Below are 15,825 nucleotides of genomic sequence, written 5' to 3'. Positions count from 1 at the left end.
TCATGCATCTCAAAGTATTGAGTCTCTAGGGGAGGGCAGCCGTAGAATCAATGATTATTACCAACCACCCCCTAGAAGAACTAGACAAAGGGAGCAAGAGAGTCCAAAGGAAGTAAGGGTAGACCTACCTCATTTCTATGGTAAGGAAGACGTAGAGGCCTACCTAGATTGGGAGATGAAAGTAGAGCAACTCTTTGCTTGCCATAGGGTGAGTGAAGAGAGGAAGGTACCCTTAGCAACCCTTAGTTTCCAAAGCAATGCCATGTATTGGTGGACCTCTCTAGAGAGAGACCGACGTCTTCATAGGGAGCCTTCCATAGAATATTGGAATGACCTTAGGGGAGCCCTAAGACGTCGTCACATACCTTCCTACTACCATAGGGAGTTGATGGACAAGCTCCAAAGACTCCAACAAAAGAACTTAAGTGTGGAAGAGTATAGGCAGAAAATGGAGCTCTACATGATGAGAGCATCCATTAGAGAGGAAGAAACCACCACCATATCTAGGTTTCTAAGTGGGCTCAACCTTGAGATAAGGGATCGAGTAGAACTATTACCCTACCAAGACTTGAATGATTTGGTTCAACTTTGCATTAAAGTTGAACAACAAAATTTGCGCAAAACTTCAAGTCAAAGGGTGGGTTCTTACTCCAACTCTTATCCAAAGAAAGACTTTAAAAGGGAGGGTAGTACACCTAGAGACGAATCCAAAGAGACTACCAAACCCTTAGTGAAAGATGCCTCCACCCCATACATCCGTACTAGGGACACCAAATGTTTTAAATGTTTTGGAAGAGGGCATGTGCAAGCACAATGTCCAAACCAAAGAGTTTTGTTTTTAAAAGGAGAAAATGAATACACAAGTGGTAAAGATGAACCTAGTACCCAAGAAAAAGGGGAAGGAGAAAGGATAAATCCTTTGGAGGGGGACTTATTGATGATTCAAAGAATCCTCCACAATCAACCTAGTGCATCCATTGAAACACAACGAAAGAACATTTTTCATACTAGATGCAATGTTTTAGAAAATATATGCTCTCTTATTGTGGATGGTGGGTCATGTTGCAATTGTTGTAGCACTAGATTGATTGAAAAATTAAAACTACAAGTAGTTCCTCATCCAAAACCTTACAATTTACAATGGATCAATGAGGATGGAGAACTACGTGTAGACAAACAAGTGGAGATCGAGTTTTCTATAGGCAACTACAAAGACAATGTTTTATGTGATGTAGTACCTATGGAAGCTTGCCACATCTTATTAGGTAGACCATGGCAATTTGATAAGAAAACCACGCATAATGGTCTAACTAACGAGATTTCTTTCATCCACAAGCATAAAAGGTTTGTACTTAGCCCTTTACCACATTCCCAAGTGGTAAAAGACCAAATGCAAATGAAACACAAAAGGGATGAAGAAAAAATAGAAAAAGAACAAAATTTTGGGAAACAAAAGGCGTGGGAGAATAGTGTTCCTTCCCACAAGGTCATCCAACAAGACAAACACCTTGAAAATACCATTACAAACATGCTTCTTGTTGAACAACCTAGCCTTCCTTTTTGTAAAGGAACACCTGCAAGCATGAGCACAAAAGAAAAGTCTTTAAAAGAAGCTTGCATAGATCAAGAAGGAGAACTCATGGGGCAAAAGAGAGTTGACCAAAATCTAGAGCTTTTAAGAGGAAAACTTTTGTCACCCATGAGCAACAAAGTTCAAAGACATTACTTTAGGTACAACCCTTGTTTTCAAACTACACCTAAAGCAACGTCCCACGAACTCTATCCTCCTTCACCTTTTGTAAAAGATCTTTGGGAAGACACACATTCCATTTTGGCGCTTCCTAGGACAACAAAGGGTTTTTCTTTCTTTAAGGATGTGGATAACCTCTTCCTAAGAAATGTGACAAGCCTCCATGATTTATTTTCCAACATAATAGATAGAGCTCCAAAATTTGAAAACATAGCTCTTTCTTCTATGTTTCACGAAATCATGAGAGACACTCACAAATCTTGGGATAAGAATCCTTTCCCTTATAAGCATGCATACAAAGGAGTAATCCACAAAATTACTCATATTTCTCCATTCGAAGTTGTATGTGTTCTATGTCCTCTTGCCTTTATAAAGTTGTTACTCTGTCTTAAAAAGATTATGCCTAAGGGAAAAGTAACTCCTTTTGAAAATTTTAGAAAACATAAGAGGATTAGAGGGCACCTACAACCCTCAAAAGGGAGGTATTGTGAGAAGTTGGCCACAACAAGAGAAAAACAAAAATGGCAACTTCCCACATTTATTTGTTTTTCAAAAGATCACCCTCACTCCTTTGCTTTGTTTCAAGGGTCACATAGATTGACATTTGATCCGGGAGGACACACCTTGACGAAGCAAGAGGCTGCTATCCGAGATCAAGAATGCAAATCTGAGGATAGATCTTCTCAAGCCGGAGGAGATGATGGACACCATCCAGCCACAACCACCCCCTAAGCAAAGCCTTGGATTTGAGGACAAATCCTTTTCAAGAGGGAGGGGATGATGGAGGAAGGCCCAAGCTCACCACACTATGAAAGCCAAGCTTCCAAGACCAAGACCGTCTAGCCTTCCAAAAGGAGCGTCTAGCCTCACAAGGAGCGTCTAGCCTCACAAAGGGAGCGTCTAGCCATGATGAGGAGCGTCTAGGCCAAGGCTACATGAGGAGCATCTATGAAGAGTCCTAGACCGTCTAGCTTCACACACACAAGGGCCAAAGCTACGGTTTGGGAGAGAAGAGGCTTTGTTGCATAAAAGGCCCATTAGGGGTACTTAGTAAGATAGGTAGTGTAGAAAGAACTTTGTGAAGGAAACCTTCTAGAACCTAGGGTTGTGTGGCCGGTCATTGCATGGCACATGGCTTAGAATTTAGATTTAATTTTGGTTTTCTTTTCCTTAGAAATGTAGCTTAACATTTAAGCCCAAATAGCCTATAAATAGGAAGGCTATCTCTTTGTATTTGACAAGTTTATTTGAGTATTGTTATGCTGCCCATTTTGTGCACTAGCTTTACTTCTCCTAGAAATCTAGGCTATAAACTTCACTCCCTTCACCTTTCTTCATAGAGCTGGCCGAACCTCTCTAATCCCTACTCATCATGCACCTTCAAAGCCATCACAACTCCTAGGAGGGCTTTGTTTCACTCACCCATTGCTTCCGCCCCATTTTTCACTACTTTGATTCAAGAAGAACACATGAAATGCCATCATTGTCGCCGCCACCTTCCTCTTCAAGCTTAACTCTTCATTCTTTTACCTTCGCTTTTTAATTTCATCTGCCAAAACTTGTAATTCTTTGAACTATCCACACTCTTGTTATTGATACGGGACACTCGCGTGGTTGTCCTTATTTCTTTTTTTACATGCGACTCCGCCTATGCGATCTCGTTCTCATCTCTTCCCTTCGTACGCTTTACTTATTTTATCTGTATCCCGCCCGTTTCTCACACTTCATTGGGCGGTTTGGTACGATGAGGTAAGGTCGCTCGCCAACCCTTACGCCCATGGAGAGGCTCACTGAGTGGCGCCGTATCGTCCACGGGACGACTCTGATACCGAAAGGCTCTTTCTTTGATCTTTTAGCACTCGGCGCCCACGCCTAAGGAGAGGCCTGCCAAAGCAGCACCGTATCGTCCCCGGGTGTCTAAAACGCTGAGTACTGTGGGGTGTTTGTTCCCTCCATGGTCTTTCCTGCCCATAGGTATCGGGGAACACCCCGCCAGTGACTCGCTGGCGCTTGACGGTCTCGTCTCCCTCCACAGTCTTTCCTACCTGTGGGTATCGGGGAGGCGACGCCTGCAACTAATTTGCCTTTCTCTGATTTTTTCTCCCTCCTCAGTCTTTCCTACCTGTGGGTATCGGGGAGGTAATGCCAGTCGGTATTTGGGTTGGCGACGCCCGCGACTCCTCGTCTGTCGTCGCCCTTTACGTCTTTCCTGGCAACGCCTCGGGCGTTACCTTTACTTCAACATTGAATTTAATTCTTGCCTTGGTCAACGCCTGATAACAGCGAAGAGCCCAAGGCTTTGCCTGTGCCATCCACGTGGCGCTCCTTGTACAGCTGATGGGACCTTCTGTCATTCGATTTGATCCACGTGGCGCTGCTTACATGGTCGGTGGGGTATCTAGTCATTTCATTTTCTGGCTCCTGCTGTACCCCTGGCTCATTTTTGACGGCGCATCGTACCACTGGATATTCTGCTGATACGACGTTTTCTGATTTAAACCAGTGGTGCCAGCGTCATCCTTTCACCTTCTGCCACGTGTATCAATCGCACAGTGCATCCGTTCGCGTCGTTTGGCGCTCTAACCGCTTTATTTAACTCTTCAAACTCTGGAACTATCTTCACCATTTTCTCACTCTTCATAACCTACTTGCGTTCTTTCTTCTTGCACCCTTTCTTCTTGCACCCCTTCTTCTTGCACCCTTTCTTCTCTGTCGAAGGGCTGTTCTAACTGCTCCCCTCGCTCAACTCTTGCATTTCCAGCCATCTTGATCTTGTTAAATAATGTCTTCTCACGATGCTTCCTCCAGGGTCCGTCCCAAAGACTTGTACCCCTGGTGATGGAAAAACGATCTTCTTCTAGTAATGATCTTTGTAATTTCTTCTTTGGATGAATGATGAAGGAGATATGATGAGCGGAAGCATTAAAGAAACTCAAGAGGAGTTTCCATGGATTGAAGTGGAGTAGGAATTTGTGAGAGTGAGAGGTGAGGCCAACTCACTAGGAAAGAGTCTAGGCTAAGTCTTGAAGGAGACTAACCTAGGGAGAACTTAAGAACAAGTAGAATGGCCAAAATTAGGCAGCATTTCATTACTAATTCAAAGTTAAAGAAATACATGTACAAGAGACTCCTATTTATAGGATAAAGTCTCTCAAAAACTCTCAAATGAGAGTGTGACAAGTGTCACCACCTTATTGGTGCAAATCCTCTCCATTAAGGAGAAGACATGTGGAGACTCATGCCTTCCTTGCCTACATTTCTATTTGCACCCCTCTTTTACTATTTTACACATTACTTTGTTTTCTATTTACATCTTTCTCTACTTTGGCCCAAAATACAAGGACCAAAACTTCCTAACTACTCTATACAATTTTTACAAGGCTAAGAAGAAGAACAAGACTTTACAAACTCTTTATTAAAGCTCGATCTTCGTCTATCTTCTTGGCCAAAAGTTTTGAGGCTGGACGGTTTCCATCATCCCCTCCCTCTTGAAAAGGATCTGTCCTCAGATCTGAATGATGCTCAATGACAGCAACCTCTGTTTATTTAATGTTTTCCTCCTGGGTCAAATGTCAATCTACAATAAACATCAAACAAACATGAGATAAATTTCTTTTTTAAAAGAAAATTAAAACAAAAGAAAACTAAACAAAAATAAGGCCCTTTATCTTTAAATTTCTTTTTAAAGAAAAACATAAGGCCCCTTTCAAAAGTATTTTTGTTCACTTTGTGTTGTTTATTGCCCAAGCTAGGCAACAACATCACAAAGTTTGGTTTTTGAGATTTTTGTAAAGAAGAATGAACATTATATAATTGAAAAGAAGAGTTCAAAGTATTGCAATCCCCCTTTAAGGATTCTTTCTCAGCCATGCTTTGAGGGAGTGTCATAAAAGGTTCTTCTTCTTCGTGGGTTTCCTCTTCTTCCTTTTCAATCAAACATTCTTCTGGTTCAGCTCCAAACATAGATTTTTCTTCAAGCACATCCTCACAAGGGTTTTCTAGAGAAGATAAAATGTTATCAATATATGATTCAACTCCAGAAAAAGAGTTTTTTATACTTTCTTTTTCTATCATCACTTTTTCTCTCTTTTCTTTCTCTTCTCTATCTTTCCTTTCGTTGTCCTCTCTTTCCCTTTTCTCCTTCTCTTCTTTCTTTCTGACAAGAGCTTGGAATTTTTCTCTAAACTCCTTTTCTCTTCTAACATATTCTTTTTCTCTGTATATAAAATTTCTTCCTTTTTCTACAAGCTCTTTCATTTCTTCTCTAAGCTTTTTCTTTTTCACATATGAAGGTGGAACAAACTTTCTTCTCATACACATCTTCAATTCATCCCAATTCAATATTTCTGATTTTCTACCAATTCTAACATCAGCTTCCCTTTGTATCCACCAAGACCTAGCATATTCTTCAAAACTTAGGGTAGCCATGGAAAATTTTCTAAATTCATCCAATTGATGTTTTTCAAAGATTTGATCAACTTTTGTTTCCCATTCTAAATATGCTTCAACATTTTTATTTCCATCAAAGTAAGGAATGTATATTTCAGGCTCTGTAGAATAATATAAACTTCTAGGCTCAAAACGCATCCCTTCCTTTTTTTTGATAATGAGGATTATAAATCTTTCTACTATGACAAGAAGTATACATAGACATATTAAGCTTTGTATTTAAAAGATTTTTCACAAGAAGGAAAGTGAGTTTAGCACACAAGGTAAATTCCCAGGAAAGAGAGGTGGGTCACAATGGACACTCTTAAGTACCAAGTCTTTCCTAGCCAGAACTTATCCCAATGCACTTCACAAATCTCCTTCCAATGAAAACTTCTTCAACACAAAAAAAGAGTTTTCTAAAGAAAGAAACTAAAAGAAAGCTTTTAAAATCTAAGAATTTAAATTGCAAAAAATTTAAACTAGACGACTCCTAATGGTGAGGCTTGTTGGCACTTGTGAACCTTCAAGACACACTCACCGTCTAAAGCGTGTATCTAATAAGAAAATTAAAGAAAACTTGTAGGAGATGGAAGAACACCAAAGGCTCTTCCAAGACACCTAAAGTAAAGATAATGGCCAAATTACAAAACAATTGAAATCACACAAAATTTTAAAAAAAATAATCTTCAAAGTTCTCTTCTCTTCTCTCACAAGTGTTTCTCTCCAAGCCTTTACTTGTTTGTCCTCCAAAGGTGAGTACCCCTTGCAAAGTCCTTTGCCTTCTCTTAGGATGCTACCTAGAAGTTAGCTCAATTCTCACAAAGAACAAATTCAAGGTATATTCCACTTCAAGAGGTCAATAATAAAAAGCAATAAAAGCTCAATTTGAAGAGTGAAACTCAAAGGAGATTAGAGATGACAAACACAAAGATTATCCATAAAATCAAGACAAGGAAGAAATTAAAGGTTTTCAAGAAAGTAGGCACTCAAAAGAAGCACCTAAAGATTAGCACTAGAATTGGATTAAAAAAAGAAAAACAAAGAATGATGAAAATTCTTAGTAGACCATGAAATCCAAAATGTTTTGGCCCAAAATGCAATTGGGCAGAATTTGTTTCCACTTTTCTAATCCCAATCTCGCGGGTCCCACAGAAAGTCCTCAATTGCTGAATTCTTTCATCAAAATCCCGCTTCAATACTGCACCGTTTCTGCTTGTGTGCCAATATTCAATTCTTCAAAAAGCACTATTCAGCAAATCATGGACCCCACCATGTGAATGCCAATTTCTTGCCAAATTGAACAACTTCACGTACTGGCAGCCACCTATACTTTGCTATTTCCAAATTACTTCTTGCAGATCCGCACCAAATTTCGTCAATTGCCACCACCAGAATTTGCTTTCTAAATAAATTGAATTGCCGCTTGAACACTACACCATTATCCCCACAAGAGTAATTATTGGCACTAATTCAACTCATCACTCCACTGGTTCTGCACATACTTCCCAATTTTGACCCAAAGTGCAACTTCAAAAGCAAATTAAACACTAATTGTGTTCCAGAATCAACTAAATTGTTGTTAATTCAATTCCAATTCAGCACTGCAATTAAACCAATCATTCATAATACCATCGTAAAACTGAAATACAGTACAAATTTAGCTACTGCACTAGGAATCACAAATTCAAAGTCAAGTGATTAAAGCCATGAAATCTGCAATAAAACTTTGCACCAAGAGCAGAAAACCAATGCCACTTGAGTCAAATAATTTGCACCGTTTTCAGCTGCACGGGACAACTCCAAATTTATGTTTTAGAGTTGCAATCATCCTCAACACAGTGGTCTGAACCAATTGCTTGTGCCAGAAACACTAATTCAAAAATCTGCTACGACTTAAATTCTTGCACCAGAATTCTGCACCATAACCGCTAAACAAGAATTTAATCCAAACCAATGAACGTCCAAATCTCACTCTTGTACATAACCGATTCCAATCATAGATTTCCAAAATCGCTCCAAAAAGAAATGAAGAACCAGATGAACGCAAAAGCAGAATCACAAATCTTCGGAATTGGAAGTGAAGCGGAAGAAGAACTTACATGAATAAATTCATTCTTCACTGTTTTAATTCTTCGATTTTCGATTCACCAAACCAACTCGATCGTGATTCAAACAGATTTCTCCGATCGTCTTCTCCGTTCACCGGTTTCGCTGGAAAACGCCACTGCCGTTCGCCGATCAACACTGTAAAACTGCCGTTTGCAAATTAACAACGCACCGTTTCTATTGGATTTTGGCGGAAAAACGCACAACCTCCGTTCGCGATTCTGAACCGCTTAAGGTCGTCGTCTCCGATTAAGGTCGTCGTCTCCGATTAAGTTTGTCTTCTTCGATTAAGCTTCTCCAAGAGATGAACACAAGAAGAAACGAACCAAAATGCACGAAAATTTTGTTGTGCGTACCTTCAAAAATCCTTTGCGCACCACAGATTTCATTCATACCAGAGTTCTTCCGATTCCAACTTCATGAATGCTTAGAAGATGAAGAACAACAACACAAATCGCAGAGAAAATTTGAGGAAAATCTGAAAATCTGAACCAAATCTGCTATTCGTACCTCTGGCTATACTGCCGCACCAAAGAACTAATGAGATCTCCAAACAGATCCAGATTACTCTTCACACCTTGAAATTTCTTTTCGAACCACGAACAATTTTCGGAAAAATTTTCGAGAATTTTCGAAAATGAATTTTGAGAGAATGATAATGGAAACCTAACTCAAAGAAAATTGCTAATGATCTAGTAGCAATTTATGAACTCAAATATGAAAATCAAAAGCACTCAAGAGCTCTAATGTATGAAGAAATTTGAAAAAAAAATTTCAAAAAGTTCAACTAATGGAGTTTATGACAAATTTGGACTAAACATGACTCTAGACAAAACATATATGATTATAAAATCAAAATGACTCGATTATATGAAAATTTCACCGAACAAATTTGAAGAAAACTCAAAAAAATTCAAAAGCACACATGAACATGAACACAAGAACACCTAAAAGCACATACATGAAGGTTCAAGTAAGAACAATTAATTTGAACCGAACAAAAAGACAAAAAACACAAAATCAATCGGTAAACATTCAAGACAATCAAGAACATTATGAACAACACGGAATTTAGAAAAAAATAGAAGAAGATCTTACAACCATAGCTCTGAATACCAAATGATGGAAAAACGATCTTCTTCTAGTAATGATCTTTGTAATTTCTTCTTTGGATTGAAGTGGAGTAGGAATTTGTGAGAGTGAGAGGTGAGGCCAACTCACTAGGAAAGAGTCTAGGCTAAGTCTTGAAGGAGACTAACCTAGGGAGAACTTAAGAACAAGTAGAATGGCCAAAATTAGGCAGCATTTCATTACTAATTCAAAGTTAAAGAAATACATGTACAAGAGACTCCTATTTATAGGATAAAGTCTCTCAAAAACTCTCAAATGAGAGTGTGACAAGTGTCACCACCTTATTGGTGCAAATCCTCTCCATTAAGGAGAAGACATGTGGAGACTCATGCCTTCCTTGCCTACATTTCTATTTGCACCCCTCTTTTACTATTTTACACATTACTTTGTTTTCTATTTACATCTTTCTCTACTTTGGCCCAAAATACAAGGACCAAAACTTCCTAACTACTCTATACAATTTTTACAAGGCTAAGAAGAAGAACAAGACTTTACAAACTCTTTATTAAAGCTCGATCTTCGTCTATCTTCTTGGCCAAAAGTTTTGAGGCTGGACGGTTTCCATCATCCCCTCCCTCTTGAAAAGGATCTGTCCTCAGATCTGAATGATGCTCAATGACAGCAACCTCTGTTTATTTAATGTTTTCCTCCTGGGTCAAATGTCAATCTACAATAAACATCAAACAAACATGAGATAAATTTCTTTTTTAAAAGAAAATTAAAACAAAAGAAAACTAAACAAAAATAAGGCCCTTTATCTTTAAATTTCTTTTTAAAGAAAAACATAAGGCCCCTTTCAAAAGTATTTTTGTTCACTTTGTGTTGTTTATTGCCCAAGCTAGGCAACAACATCACAAAGTTTGGTTTTTGAGATTTTTGTAAAGAAGAATGAACATTATATAATTGAAAAGAAGAGTTCAAAGTATTGCAATCCCCCTTTAAGGATTCTTTCTCAGCCATGCTTTGAGGGAGTGTCATAAAAGGTTCTTCTTCTTCGTGGGTTTCCTCTTCTTCCTTTTCAATCAAACATTCTTCTGGTTCAGCTCCAAACATAGATTTTTCTTCAAGCACATCCTCACAAGGGTTTTCTAGAGAAGATAAAATGTTATCAATATATGATTCAACTCCAGAAAAAGAGTTTTTTATACTTTCTTTTTCTATCATCACTTTTTCTCTCTTTTCTTTCTCTTCTCTATCTTTCCTTTCGTTGTCCTCTCTTTCCCTTTTCTCCTTCTCTTCTTTCTTTCTGACAAGAGCTTGGAATTTTTCTCTAAACTCCTTTTCTCTTCTAACATATTCTTTTTCTCTGTATATAAAATTTCTTCCTTTTTCTACAAGCTCTTTCATTTCTTCTCTAAGCTTTTTCTTTTTCACATATGAAGGTGGAACAAACTTTCTTCTCATACACATCTTCAATTCATCCCAATTCAATATTTCTGATTTTCTACCAATTCTAACATCAGCTTCCCTTTGTATCCACCAAGACCTAGCATATTCTTCAAAACTTAGGGTAGCCATGGAAAATTTTCTAAATTCATCCAATTGATGTTTTTCAAAGATTTGATCAACTTTTGTTTCCCATTCTAAATATGCTTCAACATTTTTATTTCCATCAAAGTAAGGAATGTATATTTCAGGCTCTGTAGAATAATATAAACTTCTAGGCTCAAAACGCATCCCTTCCTTTTTTTTGATAATGAGGATTATAAATCTTTCTACTATGACAAGAAGTATACATAGACATATTAAGCTTTGTATTTAAAAGATTTTTCACAAGAAGGAAAGTGAGTTTAGCACACAAGGTAAATTCCCAGGAAAGAGAGGTGGGTCACAATGGACACTCTTAAGTACCAAGTCTTTCCTAGCCAGAACTTATCCCAATGCACTTCACAAATCTCCTTCCAATGAAAACTTCTTCAACACAAAAAAAGAGTTTTCTAAAGAAAGAAACTAAAAGAAAGCTTTTAAAATCTAAGAATTTAAATTGCAAAAAATTTAAACTAGACGACTCCTAATGGTGAGGCTTGTTGGCACTTGTGAACCTTCAAGACACACTCACCGTCTAAAGCGTGTATCTAATAAGAAAATTAAAGAAAACTTGTAGGAGATGGAAGAACACCAAAGGCTCTTCCAAGACACCTAAAGTAAAGATAATGGCCAAATTACAAAACAATTGAAATCACACAAAATTTTAAAAAAAATAATCTTCAAAGTTCTCTTCTCTTCTCTCACAAGTGTTTCTCTCCAAGCCTTTACTTGTTTGTCCTCCAAAGGTGAGTACCCCTTGCAAAGTCCTTTGCCTTCTCTTAGGATGCTACCTAGAAGTTAGCTCAATTCTCACAAAGAACAAATTCAAGGTATATTCCACTTCAAGAGGTCAATAATAAAAAGCAATAAAAGCTCAATTTGAAGAGTGAAACTCAAAGGAGATTAGAGATGACAAACACAAAGATTATCCATAAAATCAAGACAAGGAAGAAATTAAAGGTTTTCAAGAAAGTAGGCACTCAAAAGAAGCACCTAAAGATTAGCACTAGAATTGGATTAAAAAAAGAAAAACAAAGAATGATGAAAATTCTTAGTAGACCATGAAATCCAAAATGTTTTGGCCCAAAATGCAATTGGGCAGAATTTGTTTCCACTTTTCTAATCCCAATCTCGCGGGTCCCACAGAAAGTCCTCAATTGCTGAATTCTTTCATCAAAATCCCGCTTCAATACTGCACCGTTTCTGCTTGTGTGCCAATATTCAATTCTTCAAAAAGCACTATTCAGCAAATCATGGACCCCACCATGTGAATGCCAATTTCTTGCCAAATTGAACAACTTCACGTACTGGCAGCCACCTATACTTTGCTATTTCCAAATTACTTCTTGCAGATCCGCACCAAATTTCGTCAATTGCCACCACCAGAATTTGCTTTCTAAATAAATTGAATTGCCGCTTGAACACTACACCATTATCCCCACAAGAGTAATTATTGGCACTAATTCAACTCATCACTCCACTGGTTCTGCACATACTTCCCAATTTTGACCCAAAGTGCAACTTCAAAAGCAAATTAAACACTAATTGTGTTCCAGAATCAACTAAATTGTTGTTAATTCAATTCCAATTCAGCACTGCAATTAAACCAATCATTCATAATACCATCGTAAAACTGAAATACAGTACAAATTTAGCTACTGCACTAGGAATCACAAATTCAAAGTCAAGTGATTAAAGCCATGAAATCTGCAATAAAACTTTGCACCAAGAGCAGAAAACCAATGCCACTTGAGTCAAATAATTTGCACCGTTTTCAGCTGCACGGGACAACTCCAAATTTATGTTTTAGAGTTGCAATCATCCTCAACACAGTGGTCTGAACCAATTGCTTGTGCCAGAAACACTAATTCAAAAATCTGCTACGACTTAAATTCTTGCACCAGAATTCTGCACCATAACCGCTAAACAAGAATTTAATCCAAACCAATGAACGTCCAAATCTCACTCTTGTACATAACCGATTCCAATCATAGATTTCCAAAATCGCTCCAAAAAGAAATGAAGAACCAGATGAACGCAAAAGCAGAATCACAAATCTTCGGAATTGGAAGTGAAGCGGAAGAAGAACTTACATGAATAAATTCATTCTTCACTGTTTTAATTCTTCGATTTTCGATTCACCAAACCAACTCGATCGTGATTCAAACAGATTTCTCCGATCGTCTTCTCCGTTCACCGGTTTCGCTGGAAAACGCCACTGCCGTTCGCCGATCAACACTGTAAAACTGCCGTTTGCAAATTAACAACGCACCGTTTCTATTGGATTTTGGCGGAAAAACGCACAACCTCCGTTCGCGATTCTGAACCGCTTAAGGTCGTCGTCTCCGATTAAGGTCGTCGTCTCCGATTAAGTTTGTCTTCTTCGATTAAGCTTCTCCAAGAGATGAACACAAGAAGAAACGAACCAAAATGCACGAAAATTTTGTTGTGCGTACCTTCAAAAATCCTTTGCGCACCACAGATTTCATTCATACCAGAGTTCTTCCGATTCCAACTTCATGAATGCTTAGAAGATGAAGAACAACAACACAAATCGCAGAGAAAATTTGAGGAAAATCTGAAAATCTGAACCAAATCTGCTATTCGTACCTCTGGCTATACTGCCGCACCAAAGAACTAATGAGATCTCCAAACAGATCCAGATTACTCTTCACACCTTGAAATTTCTTTTCGAACCACGAACAATTTTCGGAAAAATTTTCGAGAATTTTCGAAAATGAATTTTGAGAGAATGATAATGGAAACCTAACTCAAAGAAAATTGCTAATGATCTAGTAGCAATTTATGAACTCAAATATGAAAATCAAAAGCACTCAAGAGCTCTAATGTATGAAGAAATTTGAAAAAAAAATTTCAAAAAGTTCAACTAATGGAGTTTATGACAAATTTGGACTAAACATGACTCTAGACAAAACATATATGATTATAAAATCAAAATGACTCGATTATATGAAAATTTCACCGAACAAATTTGAAGAAAACTCAAAAAAATTCAAAAGCACACATGAACATGAACACAAGAACACCTAAAAGCACATACATGAAGGTTCAAGTAAGAACAATTAATTTGAACCGAACAAAAAGACAAAAAACACAAAATCAATCGGTAAACATTCAAGACAATCAAGAACATTATGAACAACACGGAATTTAGAAAAAAATAGAAGAAGATCTTACAACCATAGCTCTGAATACCAAATGATGGAAAAACGATCTTCTTCTAGTAATGATCTTTGTAATTTCTTCTTTGGATTGAAGTGGAGTAGGAATTTGTGAGAGTGAGAGGTGAGGCCAACTCACTAGGAAAGAGTCTAGGCTAAGTCTTGAAGGAGACTAACCTAGGGAGAACTTAAGAACAAGTAGAATGGCCAAAATTAGGCAGCATTTCATTACTAATTCAAAGTTAAAGAAATACATGTACAAGAGACTCCTATTTATAGGATAAAGTCTCTCAAAAACTCTCAAATGAGAGTGTGACAAGTGTCACCACCTTATTGGTGCAAATCCTCTCCATTAAGGAGAAGACATGTGGAGACTCATGCCTTCCTTGCCTACATTTCTATTTGCACCCCTCTTTTACTATTTTACACATTACTTTGTTTTCTATTTACATCTTTCTCTACTTTGGCCCAAAATACAAGGCCCAAAACTTCCTAACTACTCTATACAATTTTTACAAGACTAAGAAGAAGAAAAAGACTTTACAAACTCTTCATTAAAACTCGATCTTCGTCTATCTTCTTGGCCAAAAGTTTTGAGGCTGGACGGTTTCCATCACCTGGGCCTCGAGTGAACTTCTTGATGAGTGTTCATGCTTGCTCTCCACTAGGGCCGTACGGGAACACAAAGGGGAGTTGTGTTCTTACGACCATCGGGCCTTCGCGAGGAGGCACGATGACGACATCGCTGTGCTCCCTTGCACTCTGGGGGAGCCAGTGTGTGGCGATGGACGAGCGAACGACGGGGTCCCTTTCTTTTACTTTTACCAGGTGGTGTTCAAGACCATCGGGGTGCGCTTACCCTTCTCCCGGTTTGAGAAGGAACTGCTGAGGGAGATCAGCGTGGCTCCAGCCCAGTTATATCCCAACAGCTGGGCCTTTGTCAAAGCCTTCGATGTCCTCTTTGGGTTTCTGGGTTGTGCACCCTCGGTTGACCTCTTTCTTCACTTTTTTGAGGTGAAGAGACAGAGACACAACCTCTGGGTAACTCTCAGCAATGTTCCCGGAAGAGTTCTCTTCACACCCTTCCAAAGCTCGTTCACGGGGTGGAAAGGCCGGTTCTTCAAGATCTGCTGTACTGATCTTGTTCCCGACGCCCTCGATGGGTTTCCGCTGTACTGGGTGAGAGAAGAAAAGGCCCTCAAAGCCAAACCCCTCAAGAATCTGGCTCCAAGTGATCAAATAGCTTGCCGGATTCTTGCTGAGGCGGGAGGTTTTGACTCCGCTACGGTGATCAGCTTGGAGTTCAATGCTAGGACTCTTGAGAAGTACATAAGTAAGAAACACTGCCTTAGGAAACTTCGGCCTTCGTTACTTTCTAACTGTGCCTGTCTTTCTTCATGGTGTCTCTAACAGATCTTTTCCCCTTGTGCAGGTTCGAAAATAAGCCAAGGAAAAAGGACGCTACTTACTCGAGCGCTGCGGGCTGGGAAAGGGGCTTCGCCTTCCTCCAGTGACGACTCTGATGAGCGCTGAGAAGCGGCCTGTTTGTGTTTTTGCATTTTGTACTGAACATTGCTTGTAATGACAATTTTCCAATATCATAATTCTTTACAACGCCTCTTTACTTTCATATGCCTCATATACCGCGCAACTTCCTTTCGTCTCGTTCTGTCAACGATGCATGCTTTTACTTGGGCG

The 15,825-nt window shown here is 38.7% G+C and overlaps 1 long non-coding RNA gene across 1 annotated transcript; it reads right to left on the bottom strand.

Annotated features, from left to right (window-relative positions):
• Positions 1–4,815: 4,815 nt before the first annotated feature.
• LOC137830950 (uncharacterized) lies at positions 4,816–9,126 on the bottom strand. The gene is made up of 2 exons (XR_016523407.1): positions 8,281–9,126; positions 4,816–5,327 (listed from the first exon to the last, which is right to left on the bottom strand). It is a non-coding gene; the product is annotated as an uncharacterized LOC137830950 (long non-coding RNA).
• Positions 9,127–15,825: the final 6,699 nt, after the last annotated feature.

The sequence above is a fragment of the Phaseolus vulgaris genome, chromosome 7 (genome assembly GCF_051622355.1).
Source record: "Phaseolus vulgaris cultivar YP4 chromosome 7, ASM5162235v1, whole genome shotgun sequence".
NCBI lineage: Eukaryota > Viridiplantae > Streptophyta > Magnoliopsida > Fabales > Fabaceae > Phaseolus > Phaseolus vulgaris.
This window is presented reverse-complemented; position numbering and strand designations above follow the sequence as displayed.